The 16,276-nt window shown below is 40.0% G+C and overlaps 1 protein-coding gene across 11 annotated transcripts in view; it reads left to right on the top strand.

Annotated features, from left to right (window-relative positions):
* The first annotated feature begins 8,595 nt into the window (after positions 1 to 8,595).
* KLHL15 (kelch like family member 15) overlaps positions 8,596 to 16,276 on the top strand; it is a 34,308-nt gene continuing 26,627 nt past the window's right edge. Inside the window, exons 1-5 of one of the 11 annotated variants that reach the window (XM_061627318.1) lie at positions 8,764 to 9,095; positions 9,403 to 9,506; positions 9,723 to 9,783; positions 10,829 to 10,891; positions 13,087 to 13,430. The gene's annotated coding sequence lies outside the window, so the exon portion shown is untranslated. The other 10 variants (XM_061627324.1, XM_061627319.1, XM_061627317.1 and 7 more) reach the window with 10 other exon arrangements.

Below are 16,276 nucleotides of genomic sequence, written 5' to 3'. Positions count from 1 at the left end.
GACTTCGGTATCCCAAAGCCCATTGATTTCAGTGTGAATTCCCAGACACATTTACTCTGCATTAGTTCTGAATTATTTTCATTGACTTCAGTGGGTAGTTCCCGGGGGGGGGGGGAAGAGAGAGAGAGAGAACAGTTTATTGCAGCAAAAACACTAAAGTAAATTGTGGCACCTTAAAGACTGACAGATTTATTATGGCATAAGTCTTTTAAGATTCCACAAATTTCTTTACTTTTTAAAAATGGGAATATTACAGTATTGTGGTTGTTTTTGTGCAACTACCGTAACACCTGGGCCTAATTTTAGATAAAACTACATTAGTGAATATACTGCATAGAACAAAGAGAATGAAGGAAGTAATATTGGAATGTGTGCATATGTAATGTAGTAATATGCTCCTCAAGAATGCTGATATACCAATCATGAGATGTAAAACATACAGCAATTGTAAAATATCATGATTTACAGTGGCCTTCTGCAGTTTTTGTTAAAAAAGAAATTGTTATGTGCCTTCAAGTCGACTACGACTTATGGCGACCCTATGAATCAGCTATCTCCAACAGCATCTGTCGTGAACCACCCTGTTGAGAACTTGTAAGTTCAGTTCTGTGGCTTCCTTTATGGAGTTAATCCATCTCTTGTTTGGCCTTCCTCTTTTTCTACTCCCTCCTGTTTTTCCCAGCATTATTGTCTTTTCTAGTGAATCATGTCTTCTCATTATGTGTCCAAAGTATGATACCCTCAGTTTCATCATTTTAGCTTCTAATGGTAGTTCTGGTTTAATTTGTTCTGACACCCAATTATTTGTCTTTTTCACAGTCCATGGTATGCGCAAAGCTCTCCTCCAACACCACATTTCAAATGAGTTGATTTTTCTCTTATCCACTTTTTTCACTGTCCAACTTTCACATCCATACATTTGTTGTTGTTGTTATGTGCCTCCAAGTCGATTACGACTTATGGCAACCCTAAGAATCAGTGACCTCCAACAGCACCTGTCATGAACCACCCTGTTCAGATCTTGTAAGTTCAGGTCTGTGGCTTCCTTTATGGAATCAATCCATCTCTTGTTTGGTCTTCCTCTTTTTCTACTCCCTTCTGTTTTTCCCAGCATTATTGACTTTTCTAGTGAATCATGTCTTCTCATTATGTGTCCAAAGTATGATAACCTCAGTTTCATCATTTTAGCTTCTAGTGATAGTTCTGGTTTAATTTGTTCTAACACCCAATTGTTTGTGTTTTCGCAGTCCATGGTATCCGCAAAGCTCTTCTCCAACACCACATTTCAAATGAGTTGATTTTTCTCTTATCCGCTTTTTTCACTGTCCAACTTTCACATCCATACATAGAAATCGGAAATATCATGGTCTGAATGATCCTGACTTTAGTGTTCAGTGATACATCATTACATTTGAGGACCTTTTCTAGTTCTCTCACAGCTGCCCTCCCCAGTCCTAGCCTTCTTCTGATTTCTTGACTATTATCTCCATTTTGGTGAGTGCCTGTGCCAAGGTATTGATAATCCTTGACAAGTTCAATGTCCACATTGTCAACTTTAAAGTTGCATAAATCTTCTGTTGACATTACTTTAGCCTTTTTGATATTCAGGTGTAGTCCTGCTTTTGTGCTTTCCTCTTGAACTTTCATCAGCATTCGTTTTAAATCATTACTGGTTTCTGCTAGTAGTATGGTATCATCTGCATATCTTAAATTATTGATATTTCTCCCTCCAATTTTCACACCTCCTTCATCGTGGTCCAGTCCTGCTTTCCATATGATATGTTCTGCATATAGATTAAATAAACAGGGTGATAAAATACACCCCTGTCTCACACCCTTTCTGATGGGAAACCAATCGGTTTCTCCATATTCTGTCCTTACAGTAGCCCCTTGCCCAGAGTATAGGTTGCGTATCAAGACAATCAGATGCTGTGGCACCCCCATTTCTTTTAGAGCATTCCATAGTTTTTCATGATCTACACAGTCAAAGCTTTGCTGTAATCTATAAAGCACAGGGTGATTTTCTTCTGAAATTCCTTGGTCCGTTCCATTATCCAACGTATGTTCACGATATTATCTCTGGTGCCTCTTCCCTTTCTAAATCCAGTTTGAACATCTGGGATTTCTCGTTCCATATATGGTAAGAGCCGTAGTTGTAGAATCTTGAGCATTGCTTTACTTTCATGAGATATTAAGGCAATAGTTTGATAATTACTGCATTCCCTGGGATCCCCTTTCTTTGGAATTGGGATGTATATTGAACGCTTCCAGTCTGTGGCCCATTGTTTAGTTTTCCATATTTCTTGACAAATTTTTGGCAAATTTTGGACAGATTCTGTCTCAGTAACTTGTAGCAACTCTATTGGTATGTCAGCTATTCCTGGTGATTTGTTTCTTCCAAGTATTTTAAGAGCAGCTTTCACCTCACATTCTAAAATTTCTGGTTCTTCATCATACAGTTCCTCCGTGAATGAATCTGTCATCCTGGCATCTCTTTTATAGAGTTCTTCAGTGTATTGCTTCCATCTTCCTTTTATTTCATCTTGGTCAATCAGTGTTTTCCCCTGTTGATTATTCAACATTTCTACTCTTGGTTTAAATTTCCCTTTCATTTCTCTAATCTTTTGGAATAGGGCTCTTGTTCTCCCCTTTGGTTGTCCTCTTCTATTTCTATACAATAACGATTGTAATAGTTCTCTTTGTCCCTACATACTAGTCTATCTGTATTGTTACATTTAGGGTTCTGACCTTGTTTCTCCTTTTGCTTTCCTTCTCTCTTTAACTATTTTAAGAGTTTCTTCAGTCATCCATTGAGGTCTTTCTTTTTAACTATTTCCCCACAATTCCTAGCTCTTCTCTGTTTCCTACTTTCACATTCCAGTCTCCCATGATTATCAGCACATCTTGTCTTGGTGTGTAATCAATTTCTTCCTGTACTTCTGCGTAAAATCTCTCCAATTCCTCTTCTTCTGCATTTGCTGTTGGAGCATAGACTTGGATGATGGTTATGTTAATAGGTTTCCCGTGTAATATGATATGGTCCCAGATTAGTACTGCAATCCTGTGCACACTTTCTTGAATGTAAGGCCCATTTAGCACAGTGGGTCTTATTTCTAAGTAAATATGCATAGGATCAGCTGGGACAAACATTTTAAGGACTGAATATGTGTCCATGTTTGCAGGACCAGAATCTACCTGTAGCTATAAAGGATGCTCTCTACCAGGACTTCAGTGGCTTCAACCTTGTCATTTATTTGGCCATGGACCAGTCTACACAGCAGGTTCACTTTCTGGACACCACAGTGCTGCCTTGGCTGGCCTTGGTAATCAACCAAGAATACAATATTAGGATTCTGTACCTCCAAAAGTCAGCATGATGTCAAAGGACAGTCTCCCAGTTCCTGTACAGCTCAAAACTCAGAACAAGGGCTAGAGTTTATCTCTTGTTGTACTGCACATCCAAGGTTTAAAGTGCCCCAAAAGTACAATGTAACACAAAATGCCCTCTTTGAGAGCTTGAAGCTAGAGAGGAGAACAGGAGATCATTCCTGTAGCTGTGCTTCTGAAGGGCTCTTTGCTCCTCAGAAGTGCAGCTCAATAGAGACAACATCCAGCCTTCTAACCATGGAGTTTAGGAAGAGCTGGTAAATTGTTCCTACAGTTTTGCTGCATTTCTGTGTTGAAAGAGTTGCATTGGTTACCGGTTGTGTACCGAACCCAATTCAAGGTGTTGGTTTTAACCTTTAAAACCCTATACGGTTGTGGCCCAGCCTATCTGAAGGAGCGCCTCCAGCATCGACAGGGATGCCGCTCAACAAGATCGACCTCAGAGGGCCTTCTCTGAATCCCACCAGTCAAAATAGCTAGGCTGGTGAGGACTTGAGAGAGGGCCTTCTCAATAGTGGCCCCCACCCTCTGGAACTCTCTCCCAGGTGATATACGCCATGCCCCGTCTATAATGAGCTTCCGCAGGACCCTGAAGACTTGGCTTTTTAGGCAGGCATTTGAGATGGGCTAGTTTTTACTGTTTTCACATTTTAATTGTTTTATATACTGTTTTATCTTGTACGTCGCCCAGAGTGGCTGGACATCCAGCCAGATGGGCGACTAACAAATTTAATAATAAATAAATAAAATAAATAAATTTCTCAGGTGCCTTGGAAATGTTGCATGACCCAGCCCTTAAGCCTGCAGCCTCACAATCACAGCACAACTTCTGGAATGATCCCTATTCCCTCTCTTGTTCCAAGTTCAGAAAGAGGGCTGGGACTTTCTGTGTTATGGTGTTGAGGTTCTTAGATCATCTCAAGAGAGCCCTGGCAGAAAAAAAATAACAGAATGCCATTTGTCACCTACAGTTTCTCGTTAGAGGTGTTGCAAGCATTTCCTTGATGCAATTGTTTGGGTCACTTCACTCTTGATTTCTCTCAGTGATGTTGACAAGTCTGGTGTTATGAAGGCTTTATTGAACAGAATGGACCATTGTTCTTAATTGTTGGTGAAAGTCATTTAGGTTTAGTTAGTACAGGTCAAAGTAATTAACACCTCATCAGAGTAGGATGAAGTCCTCTCCTTTCTTTAAAAAACAACATTGTGTAAGGAGGATTTACCTAATTCAGGCATGTTTCCAACTTCCCCTTTCTGGGAAAGTTGATAAAAAGTGTGGTAGCAGAGCAATTGCAGGCAAATTTCTATATGATGCATACATATTGTTCATTTACTTTTTTTCCCCCTTCAATTAATTTTTATTCAAATTTTCAAAACCAAAACAATACAAAAAGAAAAAACACAAATCAATAACTAATACAATAAAAAAAGAAAAAAATATAAAAATATTGACTTCCGATTTGTCACAGTTCAGCTATAAATCTATAATATATAACAAGCCTGTCTCTAAGTAGATTATAAAGTCACCTTCCTCCAGCGGTTATCTTTATTGGTTTTAAATCTCATTAGCATCATATCATTTTATTCTTCCACAAAAAGTCAAAGAGAAGTTTCCAGTCCTTGAAATATATGTCCATCAATTTTTTTTCTAGATAAACATGCCAATTAATCCAACTCATCAAGTCTATTAAGTCCAGTAATTTCAAATCGCTCTTCTTCCATTATCCGTATTGGTTCCATCTTCCATCTTTACGCACCCAATAATCTTGCTGTCATAGTCATATAATAAGAGTCTGATAGGAATTTCCTTTGTCACAGATATTTTCTTGCCATCAATTCCGAACGTATCACTGAAGTATTGTTGCAAAGCCGCATCTCTGTTCCTCTTTTTTACATGATACACTAGCACATCTCTTGAAGATTTTTCCATTGACACAAAACAGGGATTAATTCTGTTAACTTTCTCCATTTCAAGTTCCATCAAATCATTCCAGTCCAGGAATTTTTTTGAACCGATAATATCTTTATCTCCAATCTCTTCAATTCCTTCAGAGACAGCGCTGAGTTCCAAACCATAATATTTGTCTCCAGGATCCATCACAGCCAGGAAATCCAAATCTTTTTCCATGTCCATATTTAATCCAATCTCCATAGTTTGAACCTTGCCTTTAATTTCTCTTTCATCCTTTTTTGGTTTTCCAGATCTATCTTTATTCTCCTTTCTCATAGAATCCTGAATTTCTTTCAGCTCCTGTCTCATTTCGTCAAATTCAATTCTCCACGCTTGTCTATTATTTCTCAGTTCTTGTTTTATTGACTTAATCCCATTCATTATTTTCTGAAACATGTCTAAAGATAAAGTCCCTTCTTGTACATCCATGATCTTCTTAATTGTCATTCTTAAAGCCAAAGGAACAAAACTCCTTCAATTTTCAATGTCCCAAGCAAAGAGCAGTTTATTTCTTTATCCAGTTACAAAGGAGTTAATCTTTCAAACCAACTGGCATCACACTCTAGACAGCCCTTATCTCTTATATGCCCAGAAGTGCAAAAACAGCTTTAGTTCACAGCGTCCAAATAACTAGTAGCAGAGAGAATGAGCAGATTCGTAAAAAAAAAAAAGTAAATCAGAAAAAATAGTCCCAGTCATATATTACACAAAAGTCTTATAAATCAAAAAGATTTTTCTTTTCTCTTCCAATCAGAAACCCCTCATCCGTTGTAATCTTTATAATGCTATTTTCCATGTCAGCTTTTTGCAATAAAAAAAAGATAGGCTATTTTTATTTTCTTCCCCCTTAGTTCCGTGAGTAAAAGAGAAGGAAAGTTTTGGCTCACCCAGGTTTTCTTAATTGCCGATTCTTTGACAAATCTCTTTAGCTGTATAGATAAGAAAGTGATAAGCGTAGACAGGAGAATGCTTGCCTGTTAGTCCGTTTTTCTTTAAAGAAAAAAAAAACAGGTCACTTATTCAGCTGAGCTAGCTAAAAATCCTCGCTCCGTCCGAGCTGCTGGAAGACCTTCTTTCACAGACAATTCTGACGAATTGTTCATTTACAAAGCCCTAAACAACTTGAAGCCAGCTTCCTGCACGGCCACATTCCTGTCCGACTACTACTTTTGTCAAAGGGGGCACTTCTTACAATGGCACAGTGTTCGCTCTACGACCATCAGGAGTAGGGCATTTAATGTGGCTGCACTGATGTCATGGAACTTCCTCCCCATGTATATTAAGCAAGCTCCTTCTGTTTTGTTTTTACATATCTTCTAAAAATATTGCTGAATGGTTTTTAATTGTTTTACTGTATAGTGTCTTATGTGAATTTCTTCTATTATTCACTGCTTAGAGAAAAGTATTTTTGAGTACGTATGAACGTTGTTTAAGGATATGAGACACTATCTCCCCCACTGCCTCTTTGCACCTGAAGGATGTGCTTTTAGCAATAGGAACAGGTGTTCTGCAATATGTATGCGGAAAATTATTTTCTCTATGAAGAATTGAGTGGCCCAGAGAATAGTCTGAAGATACTTGCAACTAAGCAGGCCTGTCTCTATAGATGCCTGACCTGTTACTGCAGCGAAGGATTTATTGGGTGAGAGAGCAACCAAGGGTTCAACAAGATTAAAAGTCAAATGAGAAAAAAGCTAAAATGAAGAACACATTTTTAGGAATGGAAAGGAGAGTGCAAATATTATACATATTTACATGCTTAGTAATGTTCACTGCAGTGCACCAACTGTGGCATGAATGATAAAAAATGAACACAGATACGAATTAAGCTGTGACTGGACATACGCTTCTGACTGCATGCTCATTGACTATGTATGTGGAAACCTGTTTTTATGCAGGACTCTCTTACTATAGCAAGGGTTTCATGTGCGTGACCAGTTTGAGACCAGTTATAATGCTAGTGGTTTATCACTGGTAAAGTTAACTCTTATTGGGATTGCATACAGTCTCAACCACAGAGCATGGGGGAATGTTGTATTACCATGAAATAGGTAAATATAATATATGCAACCAAGTATCACTGGTGTTACATCACATCCGATATGAACTCTTTATGTGTGGACTGCCTTCAAGTCAATCCCGATTTATGGCGACCCTATGAACAGGGTGTTCATGGTAAGAGGTATTCAGAGGGGGTTTACCATTGCCTCCCTCTGAGGCTAATCCTCCCCAGCTGGCTAGGCCCTGCTCAGCTTGCCACAGCTGCACAAGCCAGCCCCTTCCTTGTCTGCAACTGCTAGCAGGGGGGGGCAATTGGGCTCCTTGGGACTATGCAGCTTGCCCATGGCTCCACAGGTGGCAGGGCACGTAACCCCTCAGCCACTCACTGTGGAGTGATCTTTAGCTGGCCCTTGACCCCCAGGAGACATGAGTGGGGATTTGAACTCGTAGACTCTGGACTCCCAGCCAGGCTCTCTTCCCCACTGTGCTATACCTTTATGTGTACCTGCTTCTGATTATGGTTAGTGGCCAACACCATGTACACAATGTTACATTCCTGTAGTTTACATTAATCCCGGAATTAAAATTCTTATTTCACCTATATTAGTATGCATTCTGCTTTGACAAAGTGATACCAAATATGATAGAGCAGCTAAAAGACAGACAGTAAAGGAGTAACATACAATAAAATTTGCAGAGGGGTAGCCAAGTTAGTCTATTGTAGCAAAAGGAACTAGGAATCTTGTGGCACTTAATAAAAGTGAAGTCTTTATTATGGCCTAAGTGTTCGTGGACTACAGCCCATTTCATCAGATGCATGAAGTTTTACAGGTATATGAGTTAACTGAGTTACAGGTACACGATCACATAATTTTGGGGGGAAGAGGAACTGTAAACAGGTCAGTGAGAAATGAAATGCAGAAAACAGTGATAATTGCATAATTAAAAGTGAAAATTCAGAAAAAGTGGATTCTAGTTACATCCTGACATTGATAAGCCAATTAATACATATGAGCAAAAAAATCCTTTATTTCTGTTCAATCCACAGCTGATAGCATTGAACCTCTTCATGTGCTGAAATTCAGTGGTTTCACATTGTAGTCTCCTTCTGAAGTTCGTTTGCTCCAGGATGACCACTCTAAAGTCACAGAGTGTCATGGGAGGTTTATAGTATAGTATGTGATCATAAAGTCATATCTACACCACAGACTTAATGATTGTTATCCATCCCTCTCCCCAAAGGATAGTCATTCTATCATGATATGGCAGAGCGGTGATGCAGCCATGAGGCTCATTGAATGACCTTGAGCCAGTGACTTTTCCTTTCAGCAGAAGCTAACTCATAGTATTGTGAAGGTAATGTAAATGAAATGAATATAAATACATCTTCTGCATTCTCACCAAACTACAATTCCCAACATTCTTTGGGGGAGGAAGCCATGGCAATTTAACATACAGCAGAGCAATTTTATGTAGGGCCTCTTTTAAATCCCACCGAGTTCCATGGGGCTTTGTCCCATATAATGATGCATACGATTTTAGCCCGAGAGAAGCTTGTGTATTACAAAATTATATCTCAAAGATGTCCTAGTTAAGAGTTGTAAGCGCCTCTCCCGAAGTACATACACTCTCAGAAAACCGGGAGGCAGCTTTTTGGACAATGTATGAACTATATACTTGGAAATGGAAACTGGTGAAACCAAGACGGGAGATGGGGAAGAAAGGAGGCAGATTTTGTGCGATAACGAGTACCCCGGTGAGAGGTTAACATTATTTTGATGAAGCCGGCACTGAACGGAAAGCGCTGCTGTGAAAGGAGCTGAAGTGGGAGGATGCTCGTTGCGCAGGGCGCTGAGCGAGGAGGGACTAGTGTTGCGTGTGGGGTTGACGGCTTTTGTGAGGCAGAGGCAGCAACAGCGAATGGGGCGGCCTTGCAAGAGGCGGCCGGGGCGCGTGAATTGGGAAGGTGGCGACGACTGCGGCGGCCTCAGCAGCCAACTTGGTGTTCATGGAGGTTCCTCTTTCTCGCTTCTTCTGTGCCTGTCCCTCTGCCTATCCTACAGGTGGCGGCGGCGCGGGCGGCGGTGGCGGAAGTGACGGTCAGTGTGGGATGCTTATCGTTGGGGGAAGATGGAGACTGTGGCTGTGCAGCTAGGCAGTGAAGAAGGTAAACAACTGTGAGAGGGAAGGGGAGAGGCAGGGACTCTGGGAGGGGGGCGAAGCAGGAGCCGGCGCAAGCCGGTGCCTGGATGGTACTGCCAAAGAGGCCTCGCGCACGCAGGCTCACCCACAGGAGGCGAGGAGGGGGCCCGGGCGTGATACCTCAGTCTCCGTACCCCTACTTCAGCCCCACTGTGAGACTCTCCTTCTCCTCTGACTTTAGTAACCCAGAGACCCCTCTACAGGTTCAGCGGGAAGGACTGTGTCTTCAGTGCTGCTGAGAGGTAGGTGATGCTGGTAGGGGACCAACCTTACTCCTCATTGCCCCTCCCCTTCTATCTGTGATGATTTTTGCTGCTCTTCTAGCTCCAGTTAGGTGATATTCTTCCCCCACCCAGTCTTTCCTGAAACATCTTTTTCCTTCTTGCTTTCTCCTTCACCATCTGTGAGCCAAAAGGGGCACACCAGCTGAGGCACTTTCATCTCCTTCCTCTTGAAGGGCAACTGCTTTAGGGAAATCTGGTATGAGATTTCTGGGAGAGTAAAGGCAGTTGTGGCGATGAAGTAAGATTTCATGGTAACATGATCATAGTATCATAGTTCTTGCACTCGGGTCCTGCTTCGGGCTTCCCCCAGGCACCTGGTTAGCCACTGTGAGAACAGGATGTTGGACTAGATGGGCCACTGGTCTGATCCAGCAGGGCTCTTCTTATGTCCTTATGTTCTTATCTCAAATTTTGAGTTTTTCAGATGTTCCTATTGCTGATTGGGAAGTTGAATAATGTCTCTGGGTGCCACTTGAGCATCCTGTACTCTTAGGTGTCTTTGCTTCTTTAAAGAGTGTGTTATGGTGAAGTCATCTTTTATCTTTCTAATTTCTCAGAAAAGTCACCCATGATGAACAGGGTGGGAAAGAAGACTGACATATGTCCTGGCCTTTGTGTGTGTGAACATGGTGGTGGTGCTTCCTAGAACACAGCACTCTGAAGTTTTTCTGTACTTAAAATGCACATGTTAGAGGTAGTGTCACACACTTTTTCTCCATTCACCTCTATCCATGTTTTTTGTCCACAGTTTTAATCTGTTCAATTTCCATGGTGCTTCACTCTGTGCTGGATATTAAAGTGTTTGAGAGTTTTCCTTAGTAAATATCATGTCATAGTAATTTTGTAAGCTACCAGGTGCATTGACATCACTGATGTACACATTAAATCATGACACATTTGAGGCTTGATGTGTAAATTTCTATGCAATTTTAAAATCAGCAAAATGTGTTATTTGAGTTTATCATTGTTGTTTATTGCATTTCTATCCCACCTTTTCTCCAAGGAGCTCAAGGTGGTGTACGTGGTTATCCCTCTTCTTATTTAATCCCCACAACAACTCTGTGAGGTAAGTTAGGCTGAGAGGTAGTAACTGGCCCAAGGTCACTCAGTAAGCTTCATGGCTGAGTGGGGATTTGAACCCTGGTCTCCTGTGTCTTAGATCAACAGTGTAACTGCTACATTACAGTGGCTTTATTTTCATTTTTTGGGGGGGGGGTAAAATTAGGGTGGTCACATGATTAACAAACACTTCACACAAGAGTTGTTTTGGAATGATGATGATGATGTGTGTGTGTGTTGCAAAAGGCACCAGCTTAGAAGAACATTCTCTCTTGGGTATAATGGAATGAGCAGTGGTCTTTCTGAGATGGCACACCCTATATCATTGTTGTAACTAATATTACAATAATTAACATTAATATATAGGTTGCTCAATTAATCAGGAGCACCTTGTTAGTTGATCAAAAGTTTAAAATTTATTAATATAACCAATTAAATGGTGTGGCCCTAATATAAATGTAGCAGCAAGATGTCTCGTAATGTTGCAAGCCAATTTGTACAAATATGTGGTTATCTTGCAAGGCTAATATTATAATTTTGTGTACAGAGTGCTTCTGAAAGATAGTAACTTCTGAAGCTCATGCCTCAACTGTTGAAGGCCATGTGGAGATTTAAAATTGGTTCCTACTGGGCAGAATCCAACATTGTTTAGTCTGCTATGTGTCTGGCCATGTTACAAATTTACACAAACACTGAGATGGGATGTTGACTAAAGGAAGCCACTGAAATATGTGCATTGAGTAACTATGGAAGAAACTACTAATTATGAAATAAAATTCAGTGTTTGTGATGCATAGGATAAATTTATGTACAATGATTCGTAGAGCCCATGGGTTGTCAGCATGGCTCTGTTCAGAACTGTGCAACATTCTGTTAGTATCAGTTTAATGTAGATTACAGAAACACCGTTTATCCATTTTTTATTGTGTAATCCTAATAAATTAAATGTAGGCCTTGTTGATGTATTTGCTAGTACATCATTAACATAATTTTTTTATTATCAAAGACAAGAATAGCTTGTTTCATAGTAGAAGCATGAAAACTGGCTCAAATGCAAAGTTTTTCTAGCTGATCAAAATAGGACATAGGACAAATCTGAATCTGGCCTTGTTTGGCAGTGATGGTCATTTTCTAAACTGGTTACTTCCAATAACTTGTTATAGAAATTGCAAAAATGTCAAAGTGAGAAATAAAATGAGCAATCCTGATATCACCCTTTACTATAATAGGCTGCAGGATAAATGCATTTATTTTGCTTTGTGCATATAATACCATAATTTCATTAGTGACGTTGACATGTACATGAATGCAGATGTGTGCATTGGAATTCATTATTCTGAAACAGGAACAATTTATTGAAAATTCTGCCTTATATTCATTTCTAGGCAAGAATTTTGAACGTGTAGAAGAATAATCTAGTGTAGTTTTCATACCATGTTAACTTTGATTCCAACCCCATGGTGATGGAGGTTGAAATAACTGTTTATTTACCAATGACTGTTTTAACACATGAACAGTCTGGTAGATAGTATGTTTTTGCAAGCCATCTGCCCCAGCAGAATGTGTTCATGATATATCCTGTGAAATATATCTGTCTCTTCATTCACTAAAGGTGCATTCACTGTTGTGGTTGTACATCACAATATAATGTACTACTAATTGTTGATGGCATGAAATAATGGTTTGGTTTTCTTTCAATGATTTTTCAGTGGGAATCTGCAAAAGAAAAAAAATGTTTCAAACTATAAGAGCAGAATCAAATCATTTTGATCAGAATCCTTGAGCGACTATCATTAGCAGTGGCATTCTGTTTGGTGCATTATTCTTGGGTCCTTCTCTTTGTGGAGCAATATTACTTATGTCAAATAACTAGTTCTCTCTAGGTGCCCCTCAGGAGAGGCTTTTGTATTATCTTTGTTCCAAGATAGTCTTTTCAACACAATTAAAATAATTTACAGTGCAATCTTAACCATGTCTATTCAGAAGTAAGTCTTATTGAATTGAATGGGATTTCCAAATATGCAGGGTTAGGAGTGCAGCCTTAATCCTATTTTCAGTAACAGTTAAGAAACTGCATCACTTTGTTGACAGCTGTACTCAGAGGATAACTCTCAGTTTCACACCTATATCTTCTTAGATGTTTCTTTAGGTTGTCTTTGTGATATACATCCTACATGACATCAGTTCATTTTCCTGTTGTAGCCTGGCTTAGGCTGTGTGACAAGAAAACAAGTTACATCCAGCCTTCTCACCAAAAACAACCATCAGTAACTATTGGAATGAGTGTGATATTTCTTCAAAAATGGAGATATCTATGTCAGACTTTATATCAACGTTCAAAGTGCTAAAATAGAATGCAGCCAGGAATATTTCTCATATCTGAAGAAGTCTTTGAGAAATCTTGTTCAACTGGTCATCCTTCACATGAAGAGGTCATATGAACTGCACTGCTCATAAAAGAACTCCCTGTTCCTTATGTTGGGAAGTATTATCCTTTTCTGATTTGTCAAATAGCCTCTTCACAACAGCTTGTTGCTTGGAACTATGTAAGATGCTGTTTTTCTGTGAAACTACTGTATATAATCTCATCACACTCTACTGTCTTTCTCCATATCGGTGTGGGGAATCTGTAGCTGTCCAGATGTTATTGGACTCCAATTCCCATAATTCCTGGCTGTTGGCTATATTGACTGGTGCTGATGGGAGTTCATAACATATGGAGAACCACAGGTTCCCCACTCCTACCCTATGTGCAGCTAGCATTGACCACTAAATTGTCCTTGCAAAAGCAAATAAGTCCATAGCAATACTATGGCACCTGCACAGGTGTCTGTGCAGATTCAGATGCTTAGTTGTCATTTTCACAAAAATATTTTGTGCAGAATAAGCAATATTGAAATCAGAATGAGAAGATTCTTCAAACAGTGATAGAAGACCCAGTTTGGGAACGACAAACAGGCTGTGGTGTGAAATGCCAACCATGTTTTTTGATGATTTTTCAGGTGATTGTTCTTGGACAGCAGTGCTTTTGCATTACTGGACCAAACAGATTCCTGTTTCATAATACGTGAATGGTTCACATCAGTGCAACTGAGTATCAGTTGACATTTCAAGTTAAATGTTAAGGCCAAAAATATAAATGATTTTCTAAATAATCACCCAAATAATCATTTCAGAAAATGGTTGCCACCAGTTACTCAAATAGTCATTTCAGAAAATGGTTGCCACATCCAAATTCACATTGGCCCTGTACTTCGATTGGCAAGAAACCCTATCTATATTGGCATGTATTTCTTGTTTCTATCCCCAAAATGAGCATTTACCCACCTTAACAAATCAGCTAATACCTGATATCCAATTTTAGCACATAAGATGATAGTCTGTGATGCAGATACATGAAGTTGAATATATTTGTGTTGGCTACGACAGGGATAGGTAGCTAACTAGTGGCCTTCCAGATGTTGGGCTCCAACTCCCATCAGCTAGCACAGCCAATGGTCAGGGATTATAGTCCAGCAGTATCTGGAAGGACACAGGTTCCCCACTCCTGGCATACTACAAGAGTCAAAATAAGAATTGAAAATGCTAATTGTTTTTTTTTTATCTGTTAAGAAAACTAAAGGTGTAGGTGTTGAGGTGACTTAATTATATGAATTTAAGACTACCGGGCAAGATTGTACCTGCTGTTGATTGAGATAGCAACCCAATTGTATTTCTGCTGTTACTACATATATGTGGATTACGGTGAATATTGAAGACATGATGGCTGCATTCATGCATCACAATAAGCTAGGGTTACTGTGATAAACCCTGCCCGATTGCTCCCAATTCACTTTTCCCCCCAGTGCAAATGGGAGAAACAAACTAGGAAGCTGCAGTTAAGCTTGGCTGCGTGTGATATCTGAACTCAGGTTCCTGGTTTTTGTTCCCTAACAAGTCATAATTCATAAGCCAACTGAGAGTCCCTGGTTTGTTTCTCCTGCTCACACCAGAAGAAGAGTGAAGCAGGAACAATCGGGTAACATATGCTAGGAGGAGAGCCTGGCTGGGAGTCCAGAGCCTGTGAGTTCAAATCCCCGCTCGTGTCTTCTGGGTGTCAAGGGCCAGCAAAAGATCACCACACAGTGAGTGGCTCAGGGCTTACGTGCCCTGCCACCTGTGCAGCCATGGGCAAGCTGCAAAATGTGGTGGCAAGACTTTTTACTGGGGCAGGGTATTGCCAACATGTCATCTCGCTGCTGAAAGAATTGCACTGGCTGCCCATTTGCAGTTCAAGGTTCTAGTTTTGGTATACAAAGCCCTATACTGCTTGGGACTAGGATACCTGAATGACAGTCTTACCCCTTATAAACCCAGTCGATCACTGCACTCTGCAGGTGGGGGCCTCCTGAAGATACCATCTTATCAGAATGTCTGTTCTGCACAACATAGGAAATGGACCTTTAGTGTGGTGGCACCTACGCTGTGGAATTCCCTCCCCTTAGATGTTAGGCCGGCGTCATCTCTGTTATCTTTTCTGTGCCTATTGAAGACTTTCCTCTTTCAACAAGCCTTTTAAGTTGAGACCTATCCCAGTCTGCATCTGTGTTGGAATTGCTTTTTAATAAGTTTTCAAATTTTTTTTTAAACAATGTGTTTTTTAACCCTTTTTTTTAAAGATGTCTTCAAAGCCTTAACTTTTTTTTTTTAAGTTGTTTTGTTTTTGTGTATGTTAAGGTCTGTTTTTATGATGTTTTAAAGTGTTTTTAGTGCTTTTGTTTGCCGCTCTGGGCTCCTGCTGGGAGGAAGGGCGGGATATAAATCAAATAATAAATAAATAATAAAATAGTCGCAAGGAGCCCAGTTGCCCCCCAGCTGGCAGTTGCAGACAAGGAAGGGGCTGACTTGTGCAGCTGTGGCAAGCTGAACAGGCCCTAGCCTGCTGGGGAGGACTAGCCTCAGAGGGAGGCAATGGTAAACCCCTCTGAATACCGCTTACCATGAACACCCTATTCATAGGATCACCATAAGTTGGGATCAACTTGAAGGCAGTCCATTTCCATGCTAGCACACTGTTCGTTCCTGATAAACCACAATAAGCTAGGAACCCTGACTTAAGATAGTTTAAAGACTCTAAGAACTACTATGCTTGAAAGTCATGCATTGGGAAATTATGATGTAATTTTCTCAAATAAATATTAAGTGTTATTAATATTTTGCTGTACTAGTGTAAGAATAGGAAGGTAAGAACCAGTATGTATATTTTTTTTACAACTTATTTTATTTCATTTATATCTCATCTTTTCTCTAAAGAGCTCAAGGTGGTGTACAAACATGGTTCCACCCTTTCAATTTTATCCTCACAACAACCCTGTGAGGTTGGTTAGGCTAAGAGACAATGACTGGCCTGTCA

Source organism: Rhineura floridana, chromosome 5 (assembly GCF_030035675.1).
Source record: "Rhineura floridana isolate rRhiFlo1 chromosome 5, rRhiFlo1.hap2, whole genome shotgun sequence".
NCBI classification, from domain to species: domain Eukaryota; kingdom Metazoa; phylum Chordata; class Lepidosauria; order Squamata; family Rhineuridae; genus Rhineura; species Rhineura floridana.
This window is presented reverse-complemented; position numbering and strand designations above follow the sequence as displayed.